Below are 24,719 nucleotides of genomic sequence, written 5' to 3'. Positions count from 1 at the left end.
ATCCGAGCGCCAGAAAAAACGCATCAATATCGCATAATGCAGGATCTCCTGGCGCAAGGGAAAATGCCCAGTCTTGAGGGTCGCCACGTAATAAAGAAATAATGATCTTAACTTGTTGAACTGGGTCATCAGAGGAGCGGGGTTTCAAAGCCAGAAACAGTTTACAATTATTTTTGAAATTCAAAAACTTAGCTCTATCTCCAGAAAATAAGTCAGGAATAGGAATTCTAGGTTCTAACATAGATTTCTGAACCACAATGTCTTGAATATTTTGTACTCTTGCAGTGAGATGATCCACACAAGAAAACAGACCTTTAATGTCCATCACTACACCTGTGTCCTGAACCGCCCAAATGTCTAGGGGAAAAGAAAGACAAAACACAGTGCAGAGAAAAAAAAATGGTCTCAGAACTTCTCTTTTCCCTCTATTGAGAAGCATTAGTACTTTGGGCCTCCAGTACTGTTATGAACTGGTGGTTCAGAAACACAATGGACCTGGTGGTTAAGAGCACACAAAGTGACCTGATAGTTACTAATAACATAGGACGAGCTCTGAGACGTGGGAACTCTGCTGACCGCAATCCCTAATCCTATCACACCACACTAGAGGTAGCCGTGGAGCGCTCCTGACCAGACCTAGGCGCCTCGGGCACAGCCTGAGAAACTAGCTAGCCCTGAAGATAGAAAAATAAGCCTACCTTGCCTCAGAGAAATTCCCCAAAGGAAAAGGCAGCCCCCCACATATATTGACTGTGAGTAAAGATGAAAATACAAACACAGAGATGAAATAGATTTTAGCAAAGTGAGGCCCGACCTACTGAATAGACCGAGGATAGGAAAGATAGCTTTGCGGTCAGCACAAAAACCTACAAACAACCACGCAGAGGGCGCAAAAAGACCCTCCGCACCAACTAACGGTACGGAGGTGCTTCCTCTGCATCCCAGAGCTTCCAGCAAGCAAGACAAACCAAAATAGCAGGCTGGACAGAAAAAATAGCAAACCAAGAAACACAAGCAGAACTTAGCTTATGCAAGCCATCCAGGAGAGAGCAAGACCAATACTGGAACATTGACTGGAGGCAAGAAACAAAGAACTAGGTGGAGTTAAATAGAGCAGCACCTAACGACTTAACCTCGTCACCTGAGGAAGGAAACTCAGAAGCCGCAGCCCCACTCACATCCACCAGAGGAAGCTCATAGACAGAACCAGCCGAAGTACCACTCATGACCACAGGAGGGAGCTCGACCACAGAATTCACAACAGAAAACCACAAAACATGAAATTAGACTAGATCTAAAGACTGTGTTATGTCACATCGAAATCATCAAAACGATATATCCAGCCGGTGTGAGACCCGCCCAGTGGTCTACCATGAATTCAGTCCCCCCACCAAGGAACTGGAGTTGCCTAGGGAAGAAAATTGCACGACCCACCTCAGGATCCTGGGATCCCCTAGTACCACTGGAACACTTGTGTGCTGAAGATCTAGCAGTAGCAAAACAGATGCTGAGAGAAGAGTGTCATGCATTCTCTAAAGATGACTCTGAAATAGGCTGTATTCGATCATTGCAGTTGAAAATTAATTTGAAAGACACGACCTCAGTAACCAAAAGTTACATGTCGGTAAAAACCATTACACCGTGAAGTGAAAGCGTATTTACAAGATCTAATCAACAGAGGTTGGGTCCAAAAGTCGAAGTCATCTTATTCCCCTCTTATTGCCTGCATTAAGAAGAAGGACGGTATGTTAAGACTCTGCTGTGATTACCGCGAACTAAACCGAAATTCAGTACCTGATTGACGCCCGATACCAAAGATCCAAGATATGCTGGATAGCCTATCAGGAAGTACATGGTCACCTGTCCTCGATCAGGGTAAGGCATAGCACCAAGGGTTTGTCAAGGAGTCCAGTAAACTCTTGACAGCATTCATCACACCATGGGGATTATATAAGTGGATCCGCATACTGTTTGGGCTCAGTTCAGCTCCAGCAAAGGAGCATGGACACGTGTTTAGCAGGACTTAGGTACCATTTTACTCGATTTGCTCAAGCATATGCCACCACTAATTAATCTGGTTGAACAGCGGCGGAGAAGATCTTCAGTGATTTTGCTTTGAAGTTTTGGTTCCCTACAAGGTTACACCACGACCAAGGAAGAGAATTTGAGTACCAGCTCTTTGGCAAATTAGGAAAGTACTGTAGAATTCAGAGATCCCACCCTATCACCCAGAGGGTAATGGACAAATGGAACGTTTTAACTGGACATTATCATCAATGCTGCACACTTTAGCAGCTGATGAGAAGAAAGATTGGAAGAGTTCTTTATTAGTGATGAGCGAGCACTAAAATCCTTGGGTGCTCATTGCTCAGGTTGAGCAAATTGGAATATTCGGGTACTCGACCCGAGCAACGAGCCCAACGTAAGTCTATGGGAAACACCAGTATTTTTACTGCGATCCCCCCGGGGGTCCTTTTAAGGTCTAAAAATGTCTGAAAATGATGGAAACACTGCTCAAATGACATGGGAACATCATGGGGATCGCGCCTGGAAGCATTTCTGACTCCAAAGTCACAGCTGTCAGAGCTGTTGTCAGAGTTCCACACCATTTTTACAGGTGCACCAAAAAACATACAAAAACGAAACCGAAATGGATTTTGCTGGGAAATATGTTAAGGTACAGCCTTTCCAGGGTAATTGCTTGTATATAAGGCAAAATAGTTAACCCCAGACCAAGGGATTCCTCCACCATTTGGGCTATGTTCGCACACAGCGTTTTTGATACGTCTTTCGACTTTAACATTGCTTTCAACCAATACAAATGCATTCACTGGGAAATGTCATTGTAACATTTAATAACCCTAGCTGGCCATGTGGTGTGTGACACATAAGGAGACACATCTTGTTTCATTTCTGAAGGAGGGACTCTTAAATTCCCAAAACCTATTTTTAGAGGGGCATCAGGCTGTATTAATATTTTTAAAGGGCCATTATTAAACATGCTGCTATTGCCTATGCAGTGAGTGGCTGGGTTGCCAACAATTACAACGCACCCTAAAACCCCTTTCACGAGAGGCACAGGAGGGCTTCCTGAAAAATTGTTGCATTGAATGCGAGGCCTGCCCTGCTACCACGTCATATGCACCTCAATAAGCCTTTGAACCCAGGTAGTGGATAGCCACAGGAAAACCCACTTCACATTCTTCAGTTGGTCCTGCCATACTGTTTCCTTATGCATTGAATGCAAGGGCCGCCTTGACCCAAATTTGCACGTACCCCAATCCCCCTTGGAAGAAACATGGAGGAGGACATCATAAAAAAAACTGTTCCATTACAAAGGAGCGGGTCTCCTAGATCCCTCATGGGGAGACATTTTTTAAAAAATATTGAATTGGGATCACAGACATCCTTGCCAAAAAATTGACTGTCTGTAGCAGCACTTAACACGTGAACCCTGGTGATCTAGTGGTGGAAAATTATGAGAAGTGGAGGAAGGCCTCATTAAAAACTAGGTCTCATTGAAAACTACTGTAGGCCCAATTTAAAGGAGCTGGTCTTCTAGACTTGTAATGCCCATACACTAAGTGCATGGCCTGACAATCATTTCTACATGGGGGTTACAGCTTTAAAAAATTATTTATGGGTAGTATCATAGACACCCTTGCCCAAAAATTGAATGGCTGAAGCAGCATACTGTTGTGAATTCCGTTCTGGAGCTCCCTCCTGTGGTTGCTAGTGGTATTTTTGTGAGTTCTGCCCTTGGGCTCCCTCTGGTGGTTTCGAGTGGAACTGCTGCTCCTTTAGGTAGCTGTAGCAGCTGCCTTCACTAATCGCCTTGCCTGGGTTTGTTATTTAAACCTGCTCTGGGCTTTAGTCCATGCCTGCTGTCAATGTTCTTGGTTGGATTTTGTTCTCTCCTTGGAATTCTCATATGGCCAGTCCTTGTCTGCAAAAGATAAGTTTTTGCTACTTTTTGTTTGTCCATTTGTTTGGACTCTTTGCTTTGCAAATATGTCTCTTTTTGTCCAGCTTGTCACTATGTGTTATTCAGGCTAGCTGGAAGCTCTGGGAAAGCAGATTTGCCCCTCCACACCGTGAGTCGGTGTGAAGTTCATTTTTGTAAACTCTGCGTGGATTTTGTAGTTTTTTATACTGACCGCACAGTATCCTTTTCTCTCTGTCTATCTAGTTTAGTATTGGCCTCCTTTGCTGAATTCTGATTTCATTTCTGTGTACGTCATTTCCCTCTCCATTCACAGTAAATATTTGTGGGGGGTTATCTTTCCTTTTGGGGGTTTTCTCTGAGGCAAGATAGCTTTCTATTTCCTTCTTCAGGGGTAGTTATTTCTTAGGCTGTGAAGAGGTGTCTAGGGAGAGTCAGGAACATCCCACGGCTATTTCTAGTGTTGTTGTTAGGATTAGGGACTGCGGTCAGTAGAGATACCACCTTCTCAGAGCTCGCTCCATGTTGCATTTTAGCCACCAGGTCATATCAGTGTGGCCTCTTAACCACCAGGTCATAACAGCATACAACATGTTCACCATGGTGATCTAGTGGTGGAGAATGAGGAAACATTGATGAAGGCCTCTTTAGAAACTAGGCATAATAAATACTAGTGCGTGGTTTGTGTACGAAGTAAAAGATGAGCTGACGAGCAAGATCCCGGGCCCACGGTCGAGCTCGTGTGCAGGAGCAGGCCCCACAAAGACCACCTGGACAGATACAGCAGCCCCAAGGACCCCGGCCAGCAGTCAGATCTCAGCAGCCAGCGCCTGAGCCTTTGCTCATCGGAAGAGGGCGCCAGAGAGGTCGACCGGCAGCGGCATCAGAGAGACCATTGCCCGAGGTTCTGCAGGTGTCAGTTGGACTTGCAGAAGTGTCTATCGGGGAATGGGTTGGCCGTAGGCGTGATTTCCATGACGTTGGGGTGAACACCCAGCAGACTATCGAACACGTGGAAAAATCAAAAGCTGGTGCCTTTGGAACCAAAATTGCTTTTGTGACCAACCACATCAAGGTGATGTCCCGACCACTGCAGGCCCTGTACCAGTATCACGTTGACTTCAACCCCACCATGGAGTCCAAGCGTTTGCAGGATGGCCTCCTGTACCAGCATGAAGAAACTGACGGGAAGGCATGGGCGTTTGATGGAACCATGTTGTTTTTACCAAAAAAACTGAATAAGGTCACCAAGGTGTTCAACCAAACTCGAAATGGAGACAACGTGCGGATAACAATCATCTTGACCAATGAGCTTCCACCGACCTCGCCCACCTGCTTCCATTTCTATAACATCATTTCCCGAAGACTCCTGAAGATAATTGGTATGAAGCAAATAGGACGCAACTATTACAACCCGAGCGACGCCACCGAAGTCAGAGCCCACCAACTCGCCGTCTGCCTGGGGTTTTCCACCTCCATCCTCAAGTACGAGACCAGTGTCATGTTGAGTATTGATGTCAGCCATAAAGTCCTCTGGAATGAGACTGTGCACGACATCATGAGCAGCCTCTACTCCTCGTGTGGCCCTCAGAGGTTCCAGGACACATGCAGCAAGGAGAGATAGGACAGATCATCCTCACCAAGTCCAACACTAAAACCTACCATATAGACGAGATCGCCTGGAACATGGCTTCAGCATCCACCTTCAAGAAGGCAGACAGAAGCGAGATCAGCTTTGTGGACTACTATAAGAATCAATACAATGAACAAGTGAAAGACATGATCCAGCCTATAATTGTGAACATCTCCCAGAGGCCCAAGCCGGGAGCCACAGATGGAGCCACCATACTGGTGCCAGAGTTCTGTAACCTAACAGGTCTGACCGACAGAATGAGAAACGACTTCAACATCATGAAAGACCTGGCCGTTCACACCCACTTACCACCAGAACAGAGGGAGTGGCAAGTTGTGAAGTTCATGAACTACATATACAAGGATGACAGCATTCAGAAAGAGCTATGTGAATGGGGGCTGAATTTCAATACCGAGCTGCTACAGTTCAAAGGGAGAATTGCACCTCCGGAAATAAATCGTGCAAAAAGACAAATCTGCTAAATATAATCCACAGCTTGCTGATTGGTTGCGAGATCAGAGGGGTCCCGTCCTAATTAGCCCATGAGATATGAAAAATTGGCTGCTTTTTTACACCTGGAGAAATTAGGACGCGACGAACGCTCTTCTGCAGAACCTGTTCAAGATCACACAGCAAATGCGCACCAAGATGAACCGGGCAGTGTTGGTTGAAGTCGAGGACTTTTTGGGGGGGTTTGGTGAATTTTTGAAAAAAAATGCAGACTGTATAATTATTTTTTCTGTTACACTCACGGCTACTCAGACTTGACCGTGTCGAAGACATGGTGGTGGTGGTGGTGGTGGTGGCTAAGTGACTAGAAGCATTATCCACTATCCAACCAACAATCATTTCACACTGCCCTGGCTTCAATAGTGGTGTGCTGCGATCACCTAGAAACTGGAAAAGGAAGGTCGAGCAAAAAGATGTGGGTCTTTGTTGTGGCTCACTTTCAGCTTGGCCACGGCCTTGTCCTCTGCATGCACCATCAGCATCACGTCCACTTCCCCGTCCCTTGCCCCTTGCCTTGCCCATTTTAAATGGACTACTGAACTATTTCAAAAGCTCAACACAAATGTATTTATTTGGAGCAAAATTATATCTGATCAGTATTCCTTCAAAGCTATGAATTTTCCACCACAGATACAACAGGCCGCAGCCACAGATTGCAGACTGTATAATTATTTTTTCTGTTGCATGTGAAATTTTGAAAAAAAAATGAGTAGAACAAGGCTAGCAGACAGAACTATGCAACTTATGCCTGCGAAGCTACGATTTTGCCACCACAGATACACCAGGCCTCAGCCTGACATAACAGACTGTATAAATTTTCTTTAAGTTTCTTTATTTTTTTTGTAAAACAATAAATACTGAGTAAACCAAGGCTAGCAGACAGAACAATGCAACGGATGCCTGCAAACAGAAGATTTTTACACCACAGATACACCAGGCATGTGACGATGATTACAGACTGTATTTTTTTTTCCATTTTTAAAAACAATAAATACTGAGTAGACCAAAGGTAGCAGACTGAAGAATTCAACGTATGCCTGCAAAGAACGGATTTTGACACCACTGATAAACCAGGCGTCAGCCAGAGATAACAGACTGATCAAAATCTGACCTTTTTTTTTTGCACACCAAAATTTTGTCAAAAAGTTGGCTATGACACCCAAAAATAAAATTGGAGTACTAAAATTTTAAAATATTTAGCGCAATGATATGCGATGTGTGTGGCATGCAACACACATTGATAAATGTAACAACTGTAGCTCATTTTTTTGGAGCCAGCTAAAGTTATTTGGGGCAGCAAAATGGTGTCCAAAAATTTGATAAGACACTACAAAATATTAGATAGTACCACCCAAAAAAGGACAGATTGTTAGGCCCACTCACATCTGATGTCTGGGCCCCCCCAAAATAGGTAAAAAATTATATTTTCACGCTCTTGTATTGCAATGACCTGGTTGTAGTCTGCAGCGTGACCAAGCAAGTAAATGTTGAAAAAAGGGGGCTATGGATTGCTTTATAACAAAGTGAGCAGGTATAATCTTAAAAAAAAAAAAAAATTTGCCACGGATAACTGCAATTAGGTATGTATAAAATATGCAGCAGACAGTAATGGAGCCTTTTGATGTATGCAGGGAGATCTATACACTCACATACAGTGCCTGCAAGCCTTGCAGTTATGTGCACATAGACTCCCCTGCCCAACTAGCACAATTAAAAACTAGGCCCAATGATAAGGAGCAGGTCTACTAGGCTTGTAACGACCATGCACGAAGTGCATGGGCTGAGAAACATTTCACCATGTGGGGTACCTTTTTAAAAAAAATCTTTCATGGACATCATAGACAGGCTTGACAAAAATTGCGCTGCCTGTAGCATCACAGAACATGTTAAGCATGGTGATCTAGTGTTGGAGAATGAGGAGACATTGCTGAAGGCCACATGAAAAAATAAGCACAATGTAAAGGAGTGTGTCTCCTAGACTTGCAATGCCCACAAACATTTTCCCAAGGGGGATACATTTTAAAAAATATACTATGGCCATCATAGACGCCCTTGCCAAGTATTGGACTGCTTATAGCAGCACAGATCACGTTAAGCGTGGTGAATGATGATCTAGTGGTGGAGAATGAGGAGACATTGCTGAAGGCCTCATTAAAAACTAGGCCAATGTAAAGGAGTGTGTCTCCTAGACTTGTAATGCTCATACACGCAGTGCATGGGCTGACAAACATTTCCCCAAGGGGATACATTTTTTAAAAATATACTATAGCCATCATAGACACCCTTGCCAAAAATTGGACTGCCTGTAGCGGCACAGAAGACGTTAAGCCTGGTGATCCAGTGGTGGAGAATGAGGAGACATTGCTGAAGGCCTCATGAAAAAAAAGGCACAATGTAAAGAAGTGTGTCTCCTAGACTTTTAATGCCCATACAAGCAGTGCATGGGCTGACAAACATTTCCCCATTGGGATACATTTTAAAAAAATATACTATAGCCATCATAGACACCCTTGCCAAATATTGGACTGGCTATAGCAGCACAGAACACATTAAGCACGGTGAATGGTGATCTAGTGGTGGAGAATGAGGAAACATTGCTGAATGCCTCATTATAAACTAGGCCCAATGTAAAGGAGTGTATGTATTAGACTTGTAATGCCCATACACACAGTGCATGGGATGACAAACATTTCCCCAAAGGGGATACATTTTTTAAAAATATACCATGGGCATCATAGACAACCTTGTCAAAAATTGTACTGCCTGTAGTGGCACAGAATACGTTAAGCCTGGTGATCTAGTGGTGGACAATGAGGCGACATAAATATAAATCATACTGAAATCAAACAAAAAAATAAAGGATGTGAATCCACCGATAAAAGTAAATAAAAGGGAGGGGCAAACACAGGTTTATATATATGATGCCAGATTGTGTCCAACGAGATATGTTTGTCCCTAGCAACAGCTCAGAGACAGGGATATTAAAAAAAAAATATAATTCTGCTCACAAATCCTTTCCAACATATGCAGTGTAGAGTTCTAACGCGTGGGAACATCACACAGTCACCAGTGAGCTGGAAGCTGCAAATGCTGCTGAAGCACTGTAAGGGTGGCTGAAGCTGTAGCTGACTTTCTAAACTGGGCAGAAAGATGACATACTATCACTAGCAGGTCCTGCAGCTCTGGGTAACTTTTCAGAAAAAGTTGAACCACGAGGTTAAGGACATGGGAAAGGCAAGGTTCGTGTGTGAGCTCACCTTGCCTCAGAGCTGCCACCAGGTTCCAGCCATTGTCACACACAGCCATGCCTGGCTGTAGGTTCAGCGGTGTCATCCAAATATCTGACTGCTCTTTCAGCGCTGTCCACAACTTTTCTGCATTGTGAGGGTTTTCACCTATGCAGATTAGCTTCAGCACAGCCTGTTGTCGCTTGGCTGAGGCACTGATGCAGTGCTTTCAGCTTGTGAGTGATGTGTTGATTTCAGAGATGGAGGATGAAGAGGAGGAGGAGGTGCAGGAGCTGTAGACTGTGGGGGCAAACCTCATTGACATAGGGCCCGCAATCGTCGGTGTGGGGAGGATGTGTTCCATCCCAAGGTCCGACTGGGTCCCGGCTTCCACTATGTTAACCCAGTGTGCTGTCAGTGAGATGTACCGTTGTGCTCGCTCTGCATTTCCTCCTGCCAGGTTGGGTCAGTCACTATGTCATCCACCACCTCGTCTTCCACATCTGCAGAGTGAGGAATATCCGGTCCACACTCACAGCTACTCAGACTTGACCGTGTGGAAGATATGGTGGTGGTGGCTAAGTGACTAGAAGCATTATCCGCTATCCAACAAACAATCGTTTCACACTGCCCTGACTTCAATGGTGGTGTGCTGCGATCCCCTAGAAACTGGAAAAGGAAGGTCGAGCGAGAAGATGTGGGTCTTTATGTGGCCCACTTTCAGCTTGGCCATGGCCTCGTCCTCTGCATGCATCATCAGCATCATGTCCACTTCCCTGTCCCTTGCCCCTTGCCTTGCCCATTTTAAATGGACTACTGAACTATTTCAAAAGCTCAACACAAATGTATTTATTTGGAGCAAAATTGTATCTGATCAGTATTCCATCAAAGCTATGAGTTTTCCACCACAGATACAACAGGTCGCAGCCACAGATTGCAGACTGTATAATTATTTTTCTGTTGTAGGTGAAATTTTGAAAAAAAAAAATAGTAGAACAAGGCTAGCACACAGAACTATACTACGTATGCCTGTGAGACTATGATTTTTCTACCACAGATACACCAGGCCTCAGCCTGACATAACAGACTGTATACATTTTTTTGGGTTTTGGGAGAATTTTTTTTTTTTTAAAGAGTGGAACAAGGCTAGCAGACAGAACTATGATACGTATGCCTGCGAAACTACCATTTTTCCACAACAGATACACCAGGCCACAGCCAGAGATAACAGACTTTATAATTTTTTTTCTCTTGTATGTGAAATTTGTGAAAAAATTAAAAATGAGTACAACAAGGCTAGCAGACAGAACTATGAAACTTATGTCTGCGAAGCTATGATTTTTCCACCACAGATACACAAGGCCTCAGCCTGACATAACAGACTGTATAATTTTTTTGGGGGGTTGGAGAATTTAATATAAAATAAAAGAGTGGAACAAGGCTAGCAGACACAACTATGCAACTTATGCTTGCGAAGCTATGATTTTTCCAACACAGATACACCAGGCCTCAGCCTGACATATCAGACTGTATAAAATATATATATATTTTTTTTGGTGAATTTAAAAAAAAAAAAAAGTAGATCAAGGCTAGCACACAGAACTATGATACTCATGCCTGCGAAACTACAATTTTTCCACCACAGATACACCAGGCCGCAGCCACAGATAACAGACTGAATACATTTTTTTTCTCTTGTATGTGTAATTTGGCAAGAAAATAAAAATGAGTACAACAAGGATAGCAGACAGAACTCTGAAACTTATGCCTGCGAAGCTATGGTTTTGCACCACAGATATACCAGTCGTCAGCCTCAGATAACAGACTGATCTAAATGTGGCCTTGAATTTTCGGGGCACAACTAAATTGTGTCAACGATGACATACAAAAAAAAGACTTTTTTGGCGCACTCACATGTGGTGTCTGGGATAAAAGAAAAAAAAATGGTGTATTACAATAACCTGGCTGTAGTAGGCAGCATGAGGCCGGCGTCACACTAGCGAGTTTTACAGTTGTATGAGAAGCGCAGAAAATACACATTGCACACGGACCAATGATTTTCTATGGGGCAGATCCTATCTGCCGTATTTTATGCATCCGTATTATACGGTCTTGCACGGCCGTAGAAAATGGCAGCATGCTGCGATTGTCAGCATATTGCGCAAAAAATCCGCCAATGAAAGTCAATGGGGGCGAGAAAAATACAGATTACACACGGACCAACAGTGTGACTTGCGAGAAATGCGCAGCGGTGTTCTCTAGAAAAGCCGGCAATTCAGTGCGGTGTACAGTAAAATCACACTGACAGGTTTTATTAGAATAGATAGAATAAATGTCTACACATAGTATAGGGGTATATATATATATATATATATATATATATATATATATCAGTGAGACATATATATATATATATATATATATATACACACATATACGGTATATATATATATACATATATATATATATATATACCCCTATACTATGTGTAGACATATATATTTATATTTCATACAGAGCTAGATAGCAGAAATGCCGGTAATTCAATTTCTGGCTTTTGCTATCTCCTTCTCAAACCCGACAGGATACGGGACATGGTTTACATACAGTAAACAATTTCATATCCCTTATTTTTTTACATATTCCTCATTAGTAATGTTACAAGTGTATGTGTGTAAAATGTGGGGGCTCTAGCTGTTAAAAAAAGGGTTAAATCATGGAAAAAATTGGCGTGGGCTTCCGCGCAATTTTCTCCGCCAGAGTCGGAAAGCCAGTGACTGAGGGCAGATATTAAAACATCTGCCCCCAGCCACCCCAGAAAGGCACATCTGTAAGATGCGCCTATTCTGGCACTTAGCCTCTCACATAAGTAGTGAAGAATATGCAAAAAAAAAGGGATATGAAAAGGTTTACTGTATGTAAACCATGTCTCATATAATGTCGGGTTTGGGAAGGAGATAGCTAAAGCCGGCAATTGAATTACCGGCTTTTCTGCTATCTAGCGCTGTATCAAATTTACATATACAGTACAGACCAAAAGTTTGGACACACCTTCTCATTTAAAGATGACACTGTTGGAGATTTATTCAAAATTGAAGGCATACTGAACCAGCATGGCTATCACAGCATCTTGCAGTGGCATGCTCCGGTTTACGTTTAGTTGGACTATCATTTATTTTTCAACAGGACAATGACCCCAAGCACACCTCCAGGCTGTGTAAGGGCTATTTGACCAAGAAGGAGAGTGATGGGGTGCTACGCCAGATGACCTGGCCTCCACAGTCATCAGACCTGAACCTAATTGAGATGGTTTGGGGTGAGCTGGCCTGCAGAGTGATGGCAAAAGGGCCAACAAGTGATAAGCATCTTTGGGAACTCCTTCAAGATTGTTGGAAGACCATTCCCGGTGACTACCTTTTGAAGCTCATTAAGAGAATGCCAAAAGTGTGCAAAGCAGTCATCAAAGCAAAAGGTGGCTACTTTGAAGAACCTAAAATATAGGACAGAATTTCAGTTGTTTCACACTTTTTTGTTAAGTATATAATTTTACATGTGTTAATTCATAGTTTTGATGCCTTCAGTGTGAATGTACAATTTCCATATTCATGAAAATACAGAAAAATCTTTAAATGAAAAGATGTGTCCAAACTTTTGGTCTGTACTGTATGTGTCTCACTGACATATATATATACAGTGGGGCAAAAAAGTATTTAGTCAGTCAGCAATAGTGCAAGTTCTACCACTTAAAAAGATGAGAGGCGTCTGTAATTTACATCATAGGTAGACCTCAACTATGGGAGACAAACTGAGAAAAAAAAATCCAGAAAATCACATTGTCTGTTTTTTTATCATTTTTTTTTGCATATTATGGTGGAAAATAAGTATTTGGTCAGAAACAAACAATCAAGATTTCTGGCTCTCACAGACCTGTAACTTCTTCTTTAAGAGTCTCCTCTTTCCTCCACTCATTACCTGTAGTAATGGCACCTGTTTAAACTTGTTATCAGTATAAAAAGATACCTGTGCACACCCTCAAACAGTCTGACTCCAAACTCCACTATGGTGAAGACCAAAGAGCTGTCAAAGGACACCAGAAACAAAATTGTAGCCCTGCACCAGGCTGGGAAGACTGAATCTGCAATAGCCAACCAGCTTGGAGTGAAGAAATCAACAGTGGGAGCAATAATTAGAAAATGGAAGACATACAAGACCACTGATAATCTCCCTCGATCTGGGGCTCCACGCAAAATCCCACCCCGTGGGGTCAGATTGATCACAAGAACGGTGAGCAAAAATCTCAGAACCACGCGGGGGGGCCTAGTGAATGAACTGCAGAGAGCTGGGACCAATGTAACAAGGCCTACCATAAGTAACACACTACGCCACCATGGACTCAGATCCTGCAGTGCCAGACGTGTCCCACTGCTTAAGCCAGTACATGTCCGGGCCCGTCTGAAGTTTGCTAGAGAGCATTTGGATGATCCAGAGGAGTTTTGGGAGAATGTCCTATGGTCTGATGAAACCAAACTGGAACTGTTTGGTAGAAACACAACTTGTCGTGTTTGGAGGAAAAAGAATACTGAGTTGCATCCATCAAACACCATACCTACTGTAAAGCATGGTGGTGGAAACATCATGCTTTGGGGCTGTTTCTCTGCAAAGGGGCCACGACGACTGATCCGGGTACATGAAAGAATGAATGGGGCCATGTATCGTGAGATTTTGAGTGCAAACCTCCTTCCATCAGCAAGGGCATTGAAGATGAAACGTGGCTGGGTCTTTCAACATGACAATGATCCAAAGCACACCGCCAGGGCAACGAAGGAGTGGCTTCGTAAGAAGCATTTCAAGGTCCTGGAGTGGCCTAGCCAGTCTCCAGATCTCAACCCTATAGAAAACCTTTGGAGGGAGTTGAAAGTCCGTGTTGCCAAGCGAAAAGCCAAAAACATCACTGCTCTAGAGGAGATCTGCATGGAGGAATGGGCCAACATACCAACAACAGTGTGTGGCAACCTTGTGAAGACTTACAAAAAACGTTTGACCTCTGTCATTGCCAACAAAGGATATATTACAAAGTATTGAGATGAAATTTTGTTTCTGACCAAATACTTATTTTCCACCATAATATGCAAATAAAATGTTAAAAAAACAGACAATGTGATTTTCTGGATTTTTTTTTCTCAGTTTGTCTCCCATAGTTGAGGTCTACCTATGATGTAAATTACAGACGCCTCTCATCTTTTTAAGTGGTGGAACTTGCACTATTGCTGACTGACTAAATACTTTTTTGCCCCACTGTATATGTATATATATACATATATATATATATACATATATATATATATATATATATATATATATATATATATAGACTGTATATATGTTTTAACGAATATTTGAGCCCATGGATCCATTGTATGTCCGTTTTGCAAGCTGGCGAGAAAATCTCGCTGTACGGATGCAATACGGATTACATACGAAGGATGACATGCGCAAAATATGCTGCCACACCCTGCCTACGGATGACATACGGGTCACTATTTTGGGAAAATTTCTGCGTATTATGGCTGCAAGAAACAGACCGTATTTTCATACGCCTAGTCTGACGCCGGCCTGACCAAGCAAATAAATGTTGAAATAAGGAGGCTATGGATTGCTTTGGAATAAAAGGTGTAGGTATAAGGTGAAGAAAAAAAAAAGCCACAGAAAACTGCAGCTAGATATATATTAAATAAGCAGCAGCAGACAGTAATGGAGCTTTTGTAGGTTTGCAGTGAGAGCTATGTATGCACATACAGTGCCTGCAGGCCTTGCACTGATGCGGATATGCGCACATAGACTCCTCTGCCTACCTAGCGCTGCAATATCTGTACCCCCAAATTAGCCCTAAAAAGACTGTTGGTTTCTCAGGAGCTGTGGACTGAACAGTTGCAGACCTACACTAACAATTAAAAGGACGATTCTGACCCTATCTCAGCAGCAGCTCTCCCTACACTTGCTGAGTCCAGAGCAGAATGCGGCGAGCAGGGCGGCGCCAGGTCTCTTATAGACCTGACTAGCTATTGAACCCGTTCTATGCCCGGGTGGCGAGCATTTATATTGGTATATGGTCTCCATCCTGGTATGTGCTGCTCCATCCTGCTCCCCATCCTGTCATGTGCTGCTCCATCCTGCGTCCTCATCCTGTCATGTGCTGCTCCATCCTACGCCCCCATTCTGTCATGTGCTGCTCCATCCTGCATCCCCATCCTGTCATGTGCTGCTCCCATCCTGCGCCCCCGTTCTGTCATGTGCTGCTCCCATCCTGCGCCCCCATTCTGTCATGTGCTGCTCCCATCCTGCGCCTCCATTCTGTCATTTGCTTCTCCCATCCTGTCATGTGCTGCTCCCATCCTGCACCCCCGTTCTGTAATGTGCTGCTCCCATACTGCGCCCCCGTTCTGTCATGTGCTGCTCCCATCCTGCGCCCCCGTTCTGTCATGTGCTGCTCCCATCCTGCGCCCCTGTTCTGTCATGTGCTGCTCCCATCCTGCGCCCGTTCTGTCATGTGCTGCTGCCATCCTGCGCCCATTCTGTCATGTGCTGCTCCCATCCTGCGCCCGTTCTGTCATGTGCTGCTGCCATCCTGCGCCCGTTCTGTCATGTGCTGCTGCCATCCTGCGCCCGTTCTGTCATGTGCTGCTGCCATCCTGCGCCCGTTCTGTCATGTGCTGCTGCCATCCTGCGCCCGTTCTGTCATGTGCTGCTGCCATCCTGCGCCCGTTCTGTCATGTGCTGCTGCCATCCTGCGCCCGTTCTGTCATGTGCTGCTGCCATTCTGCGCCCGTTCTGTCATGTGCTGCTGCCATCCTGCGCCCGTTCTGTCATGTGCTGCTGCCATCCTGCGCCCGTTCTGTCATGTGCTGCTGCCATCCTGCGCCCGTTCTGTCATGTGCTGCTCCCATCCTGCGCCCGTTCTGTCATGTGCTGCTGCCATCCTGCGCCCATTCTGTCATGTGCTGCTCCCATCCTGCGCCCGTTCTGTCATGTGCTGCTGCCATCCTGCGCCCGTTCTGTCATGTGCTGCTGCCATCCTGCGCCCGTTCTGTCATGTGCTGCTGCCATCCTGCGCCCGTTCTGTCATGTGCTGCTGCCATCCTGCGCCCGTTCTGTCATGTGCTGCTGCCATCCTGCGCCCGTTCTGTCATGTGCTGCTGCCATCCTGCGCCCGTTCTGTCATGTGCTGCTGCCATCCTGCGCCCGTTCTGTCATGTGCTGCTCCCATCCTGCGCCCTTTCTGTCATGTGCTGCTGCCATCCTGCGCCCATTCTGTCATGTGCTGCTGCCATCCTGCGCCCGTTCTGTCATGTGCTGCTGCCATCCTGCGCCCGTTCTGTCATGTGCTGCTGCCATCCTGCGCCCGTTCTGTCATGTGCTGCTCCCATCCTGCGCCCGTTCTGTCATGTGCTGCTGCCATCCTGCGCCCATTCTGTCATGTGCTGCTGCCATCCTGCGCCCGTTCTGTCATGTGCTGCTGCCATCCTGCGCCCGTTCTGTCATGTGCTGCTCCCATCCTGCGCCCTTTCTGTCATGTGCTGCTGCCATCCTGCGCCCATTCTGTCATGTGCTGCTGCCATCCTGCGCCCGTTCTTTCATGTGCTGCTGCCATCCTGCGCCCGTTCTGTCATGTGCTGCTGCCATCCTGCGCCCGTTCTGTCATGTGCTGCTCCCATCCTGCGCCCGTTCTGTCATGTGCTGCTGCCATCCTGCGCCCGTTCTGTCATGTGCTGCTGCCATCCTGCGCCCGTTCTGTCATGTGCTGCTGCCATCCTGCGCCCGTTCTGTCATGTGCTGCTCCCATCCTGCGCCCTTTCTGTCATGTGCTGCTGCCATCCTGCGCCCATTCTGTCATGTGCTGCTGCCATCCTGCGCCCGTTCTTTCATGTGCTGCTGCCATCCTGCGCCCGTTCTGTCATGTGCTGCTGCCATCCTGCGCCCGTTCTGTCATGTGCTGCTCCCATCCTGCGCCCGTTCTGTCATGTGCTGCTGCCATCCTGCGCCCGTTCTGTCATGTGCTGCTGCCATCCTGCGCCCGTTCTGTCATGTGCTGCTGCCATCCTGCGCCCGTTCTGTCATGTGCTGCTCCCATCCTGCGCCACCATTGTATTATATGCCCCCCATAAGACGCTCCAGTGTGTATGCCCCCATATGCTGCTGCCATATAAAAAAAAAAAAAAATACCATACTCACCTATCGTCCGGCTCCACTGCAGGTGTGTCTTCAAGAAAATGGCGCCGGAAAGCGTGGACTGCGCAGGCGCCGATTCCGGCAGCAGGAATCGGCGCCTGCGCAGTCTGCGCTTTCCGGCGCCATTTTCTTGAAGACACACTCCGGCTCCTCTGCCTGTGACTGGTCATCGCGCCCTCTGAACTGTCACAGCAGAGGAGCCGGGAGACGGAGCCGCACGCAGCGCTGGAACGGGGAAAGGTGAATATACTTACCCTCCTGGCGGTCCCTGACTCTCCGGTGGAGATCGCGGTATGCGTTCAGTGCTTACGCATACCGCGATCTCTTGGGAGCGTCACTCTGTGGGGGCCAGACTGCCCCGGCGCTTGCGCCTGTGCAGTCTATAAAGGCCTCGGACAGAGTGACGCTCCCAGCGTTATATTATAGATGACGCTGTGCGGCCAGCCAATCACTGTAATACCACAACAAAGATGCCTGCGGCATTATAGTGCATGGCTGACAATCATTGCACTGTCATTGGCGCTCTAAAGAGCGCCAGAATTGCAGGGCGGAGACCTGAGCTCCCGCTGAAAAATCTCAGAAATACTCTGTGCTCGCCGACTACAGCGAGCATAGGGATGCTGGGGCGAGTACCGAGTAGTGGCGAGCACATTCACTCATCACTAGTGTTGAGCATTCCGATACCGCAAGTATCGGGTATCGGCCGATATTTCCGGTATCGGAATTCCGATACCGAATTTCGATACTTCCCGCGTATCGGATACCGGAATCGGAAGTTCCCAGAATTCAAACAGAACGCAGCAGCCAATGAGGAATGATTGGAAGTGTGGGCACATCCTGTTTAGCATGGTGGGCATGTAAGTACTGGCAAGGCTGTGATTGGCTGCTGAAATGATGTCACTCTGCACTATAAAAAACGCTGCCGCCATTTTGCGCTCACTCTGCTGTGATTACAGTTAGGGACAGGACGCTGTGTTCTAACTGAAGGCCAGTTGAGCTAGCTAATTGCTTTATTTTCCTTTCCAAAGGCTAATTTAGCAAAACGCTGTGTGTTCTTCACTGTTCACCTTGCTCTTGCCTTGCAGCACTGTTTTAACAGCGTTCTGCAAGGTCTCTGTGTGTGTGTGTGTGTGTGTGTGCAGCTCACTCTGTAGTCTGTGTGCAGCCATATACCCAGTTGTATTCAGCTCAGGGGGGGTTCACACTGCCTCACACAGTTGTCCTTTTTTGCTCATAGTGCAGCCTGCTGCACATTTTTTCTCAAATTTCCTATTAGTATTTTTCCACCCGTCTCCAGCTAAATTGTGGAAAAACACTACATAGGATAACCTAGAGGGGGATTTTTGGGCCTTTCAGCGCCGTTTACGGCTGTCTGCACGGTCTCCGTGTGAGCCCAGCTCGCCCTGTAGTCTGTGTGCAGCCATAGCCGGTTGGATTCAGCTCAGGGTTCGTTACTGGCTCATACCTTGAGAAAAATTTTCCTTTCTTTCAAATAGTGCAGCCTGTTTAAAAATTTTTAAAAAAATTCCCTATTAGTGTTTTTCCACCCGTCTCCAGCTAAATTGTGGAAAAACACTACATAGGATAACCTAGAGGGGGTTTTTTGGGCCTTGCAGCGCCGTTTACGGCTGTCTGCACGGTCTCCGTGTGAGCCCAGCTCGCCCTGTAGTCTGTGTGCAGCCATAGCCGGTTGGATTCAGCTCAGGGTTCGTTACTGGCTCATACCTTGAGAAAAATTTTCCTTTTTTTCAAATAGTGCAGCCTGTTTAAAAATTTTAAAAAAAATTCCCTATTAGTGTTTTTCCACCCGTCTCCAGCTAAATAGTGGAAAAACACTACATAGGATAACCTAGAGGGGGTTTATTGGGCCTTGCAGCGCCGTTTATGGCTGTCTGCACGGTCTCTGTGTGAGCGCAGCTCGCCCTGTAGTCTGTGTGCAGCTATAGCCGGTTGGATTCAGCTCAGGGTGCGTTACTGCCTCATACCTTGAAAAACAATTTCCTTTTTTTCAAATAGTGTAGCCTGTTTAAAATTTAAAAAAAAAAATTCCTATTAGTGTCTTTCCACCAGTCTCCAGCTAAATAGTGGAAAAACACTACATAGGATAACCTAGAGGGGGTTTATTGGGCCTTGCAGCGCCGTTTACGGCTGTCTGCACGGTCTCTGTGTGAGCGCAGCTCGCCCTGTAGTCTGTGTGCAGCTATAGCCGGTTGGATTCAGCTCAGGGTGCGTTACTGCCTCATACCTTGAAAAACAATTTCCTTTTTTTCAAATAGTGTAGCCTGTTTAAAATTTAAAAAAAAAAATTCCTATTAGTGTCTTTCCACCCGTCTCCAGCTAAATAGTGGAAAAACACTACATAGGATAACCTAGAGGAGGGTTTTTTGGCCTTGCAGCGCCGTTTACGGCTGTCTGCACGGTCTCCGTGTGATTTAAACTAGCTCTGTAGCCCGATCTGCACAAAAAAAAAAGTAAAGTTCTCCAAACACAACTTAACACTTGTGTAGGCCACATTTGAAAAATAATAAAGTTTAGTCCACACTTTACAACATTAGTGTTTCTTACACCTGTTAGGAGGAGCATTTCAGGAATAAGCACGCTAAGGCCTTAGTACTTTTCTGCTTATCTTTATCTGTCAACCAAGATGAAGAGGGCAGGGAGTAAGGCACGTGGGCTTGGGCGCGGAGCAGGGAGAGGAGCAGGGAGAGGACGTGGTGATTCTGTGCCTGCTGCGGGCGCCGGTGACTCGTCTTCACTCAGTTTCAGCAGGGAACAGTCCTTCATGCGCAGCTTTGTCGGAGAGCGCCGTGCACCGCTGCTGCGTGAAGACCAAATTGAAGCCGTTGTCGGGTGGATGGCAGCTAACGCCTCGGCATCGACTTCAGTTAGTGCCACATCCTCTCAGGCACAGAGCACTGGAGAGCAGCCATCTGTCTCTTCACCACCTGCCAAATTGGCCAGGCAGTCAGAGAGCCCAGGACAGGAGCCGTCTCTACTTCTGTTCTCTGAATCTCTTGGCTTGGAAACAGGGGGCCAGCCAAGCAGCATTGGAGAAATGGAAGAAGAGGCAGTGTGCAGTGATGCCCAACAGCTTTTTCTCTCTGACTCTGAAGAGGCAGGTGGGCCAGTGCCTCCGGTGACCACAGCGCAGTACGCATCTGATGATGAAACTCAGGTGCCGCTTTCTGATGCGTACTGTGCTGCCGAGACTACCCAGGAGGAGCAGTTGGTGGCAGAGGGTAGTGGAGATGATGAGGTCCTTGACCCATCATGGCGTGAGGAACAGGAAGGTGGTGGGAGCAGCTCTGAGGAAGAGCTTCCCCTTACGGGCCAAAGAGGGAGAGGGAGGGGGAAGACTGCGGAGCCTGTAGCCTCCACTTTGGCACCCGTTAGGAGCCTGTCTCTTTCCAAAGCCAAAAAGGGCGCTCCCAAGACTTGCAGTGCCCGGTCCTTTTTTGACACAGTTGCAGATGACATTTGTTTTGTCAAATGCAAGCTGTGTCATCAGAAAGTAAAAAGAGGTAAAAGTGTCAGCAACCTCAATACCACAAATATGTGGAAACATGTGCGGACCAGGCACGCGGTGGAGTTACAGAAACACAGTGAAGACGTAGGCCAACCAACAGCGGCAGCTACCACCTCTTCATCTCGTGTTGCCTCTTCCTCCACTGTTGTCCAGAGACCTAGTGTAATTCCACCCACAGCAACACCTTCCCAGTCATCCTCACACTCCCAGTCTACTCTACAGCCATCGGTAGTACAGGCATGGGAGAAAAGGCGGGCATTCTCGGCCAACCACCCCCGAGCACAGGCTCTGAATGCAGGCATTGCCAAACTGTTGTCCCTGGAAATGCTCTCGTTCAGGCTGGTGGAGACTGACAGCTTCCGTGACTTGATGGCATTGGCAGTCCCACAGTACAAGGTGCCCAGCCGCTTTTACTTCAGCAGGCAGGCTGTCCATGCCCTGCACAGGCATGTTGAGGCAAACATAAAACATGCGCTACTGAACGCCGTCAGTAGCAAGGTCCACCTCACCACCGATGCCTGGACCAGTCAGCATGGACAGGGGCGATACATTTCCCTCACTGCCCATTGGGTTAATGTTGTTGAGCCAGGTACAGATCGTGCGAGTGGCGCAGGACGTGTCCTGCCCACTCCAAGGATTGCAGGAATCCAGTCTGTATGCATCGACTCCTCCTCTTACACCAGTTCCTCAGATTCCTCTCTGCAGGATCCGTCACAGTCCACCTCCACATGGACCCGTGAACGTTTACCTATGACCGACATGAGCACAGCCGTGGCAAAACATCAGCAGGCCGTCTTGAAACTAGTTTCATTTGGGCATCGAAGCCACACAGCGCAGGAGCTCTGGAATGCCATCAAGCAGGAGAGCGATGTGTGGTTACTGCCAGCGAATCTCCAGCCAGGCATGGTAGTGTGTGACAATGGCCGAAATCTGGTGGCAGCTTTGGCCCTTGGCAACCTCACTCACATCCCATGTCTGGCACATGTGCTCAATTTGGTTGTGCACAGTTTTCTGAGGGACTATCCGGATCTTGATGCCCTGCTGCACAAGGTCCGCCTAGAGTGTGCTCACTTGCGGCGTTCCAGCTTGGCCAGATCCCGCATTGCTGCTCTGCAGCGCCGATTCTGCCTTCCGGAACACCGCATCATATGTGACCTACCTACCCGGTGGAATTCCACGTTACATATGTTGGAGCGGTTGTGTGAGCAGCAGCAAGCAGTTATGGAGTACCAGCTGCATCAGGAGCAAAGAAGTCGCAGTCAGCGCCGATCAGACTTCACAACCACAGAGTGGGCCACTATGAAGGACGTCTGCCAGGTTTTGCGTCCTTTTGATTATTCCACGCGGATGGCAAGTGCAGATGATGCACTAGTCAGCATGACTGTCCCCCTTATCTGCCTGCTTCAGCAAACTTTGCAAGGGTTAAGGGATGATGTTGTGGAAGAGGTGGAGGATGAGGAGTCACCTTTTCCATCAGCTTCTGGAGAGTCAGCGCCACGTGGTTCCTCACAAAGGGGTACGCAGGGGCCAATTTGTGAGGAGGATGAGGAGGAGTCAATGGAGGAGGAAGAGCTCCGTCCAGAGGAGGGAGCGACACAATTGTCCAGTGGTCAGTGTGTACAGCGAGGGTGGGGTGATGACGAGCGGGCAGAGATCATGTCTCAAGCAGGGGACAGCGTTTCTGGGCCAGTTGGCACTCTGCAGCACATGGTGGATTTCATGCTGCAGTGCCTGAGAAACGACCGCCGCATCGACCACATTCTCAACATGCCTGATTATTGGGTGTTCACCCTCCTCGATCCTCGCTACCGGGACAACGTCCAAAACCTCATCCCTGCGTTGACCCGGGAGCGTAAATTGCGGGAGTACCACGACACACTGGTGAATTCCATCATCTTCTCCTGTCCAACTGAGAGGAGTGCTGCTAGTGCTTTACAAAGCAGCTCAGTGCGTCGAGGCAGTGGGGGAGGCTCTGCCCAAAGAGGGAGCAGAAGCAGTGCCTCTGCCCAAGGCAAGCCCAGTATGGCACAACTCTGGCACACTTTTGTGTGCCCGCCCCAAATGTCTACACCATCACCGGCGGCTCCAGTCAGCAGGAGGCAACGGTTCCGTCAGATGGTGACAGACTACATGGCTTGCCCTCTTACTGTACTCCCAGACGGCTCTTCCCCGTTCAAGTTTTGGGTCTCTAAGCTGGATACATGGCCAGAGCTAAGCCAGTATGCATTGGAGGTGCTGGCTTGCCCTGCGGCTAGTGTCTTATCGGAACGTGTCTTTAGTGCCGAAGGTGGTGTACTAACAGACCGTCGCATGCGACTATCCTCCGATAACGTTGACCGGCTTACTTTCCTGAAAATGAACCAGGCCTGGATCTCGCAGGAATTTGCCACTCCTCTGCCTGATTAAGTAATTGGGTGTCATCCAGGTCTCCTGCTGTGTTCATCTTTCTACCACCTGAACTGCTATTCCTGGGCTCCAACACCGCCAGTTGCAGCTCAGAAGTGCAGGCTGCACAGTAAAAACATACGACCCAGTGTTATTGGGTTTCAGTAACGTCAGCTGATCCCCAGCTGTGTAGCCGGCAATGTGTCCTGCGACCGCCACGCTGGCACAACAACCTAAATGTAAGGGAACCTGTCCCCCCCCCCCCCCATCGTTTGTTACTGAAAGAGCCATCTTGTGCAGCAGTAATGCTGCACAAGCAAAAGGTAGCTCTTTTTTTTTAGCTCCTTGCACACGCAGAACTTAACACTTATAAAATGTGTTCACTGATACCGTTATACTGTCCCGGAGCTGGGACTTTCCTTTGAAATGTGACGCAGCACAGCCGTCATTCCTACCCCCTTGGTGCCATGCGCTGCCTCCTCAGCGTTGTTTTAAGCTGTCACGGAGCCTGCGCTGTTCTGTTATCCCTTGGGCATGCCCTATTTGCGCTGCCTGTCTTCTGACATAATTTGGTGTCAGGCTGGCTGCGCCTGTGCGGCCGCGCTGCCCGAGATCCCGCCTCGCAGTGTCTTCTAATTGAGTCACACTGCAGGCCTGGGATCCATGGGCATGCGCAGTGCATATCTTCCCCTCGGGCTCTCGCTCATTTCCCTCCGCCTTCTTTAGACTGTGCGCCGTCAGCTGATCCCTAATAGCATGCCACGGCCGTGACACCGCACAGTCTGAAGAAGAGGGAAGGAGGGGAGTGAGAGTCGAGGATATGCACTGTGCATGCCCATGGTTCCAAGGCCCGCAGTGGGATTACGTTGGACGAGACTGCGAGGTGGGATCTGGAGCAGCGTGGACGCACAGGCACTGACAGCCTGACACCAAATTATGTCAGAAGACAGGCAGCGCTAATTGGGCATGGCCAAGGGCTAACAGAACAGCGCAGGCTCCGTGACAGCTTAAAACAACGCTGAGGAGGCAGTGCACGGCACCAAGGGGATAGGAATGACAGCTGTGCTGTGTCCCATTACGAAGGAAATTCGCACCTCCGGGACGGTTTAACGGTATAAGGGGACACATTTTTAGTGTTTACTTCGGTGTTTGCAAGGAGCATAATTAAAAGAACCACCTTTTCCTTTTGCATCCTCAGTGCTGCACAAGATGGCTCTTTCAGCTACAAACGTCTTGGGGGGGGTTAAAGGTTCCCTTTCAACTTGCTCC

The 24,719-nt window shown here is 47.2% G+C and overlaps 1 pseudogene; it reads left to right on the top strand.

Moving 5' to 3' along the window:
* Positions 1 to 4,643: 4,643 nt before the first annotated feature.
* The window catches only part of LOC138674591 (piwi-like protein 1 pseudogene), a 70,648-nt pseudogene continuing 50,572 nt past the window's right edge, over positions 4,644 to 24,719 (top strand).

The sequence above is a fragment of the Ranitomeya imitator genome, chromosome 4, assembly GCF_032444005.1.
Source record: "Ranitomeya imitator isolate aRanImi1 chromosome 4, aRanImi1.pri, whole genome shotgun sequence".
Lineage (NCBI taxonomy): Eukaryota > Metazoa > Chordata > Amphibia > Anura > Dendrobatidae > Ranitomeya > Ranitomeya imitator.
This window is presented reverse-complemented; position numbering and strand designations above follow the sequence as displayed.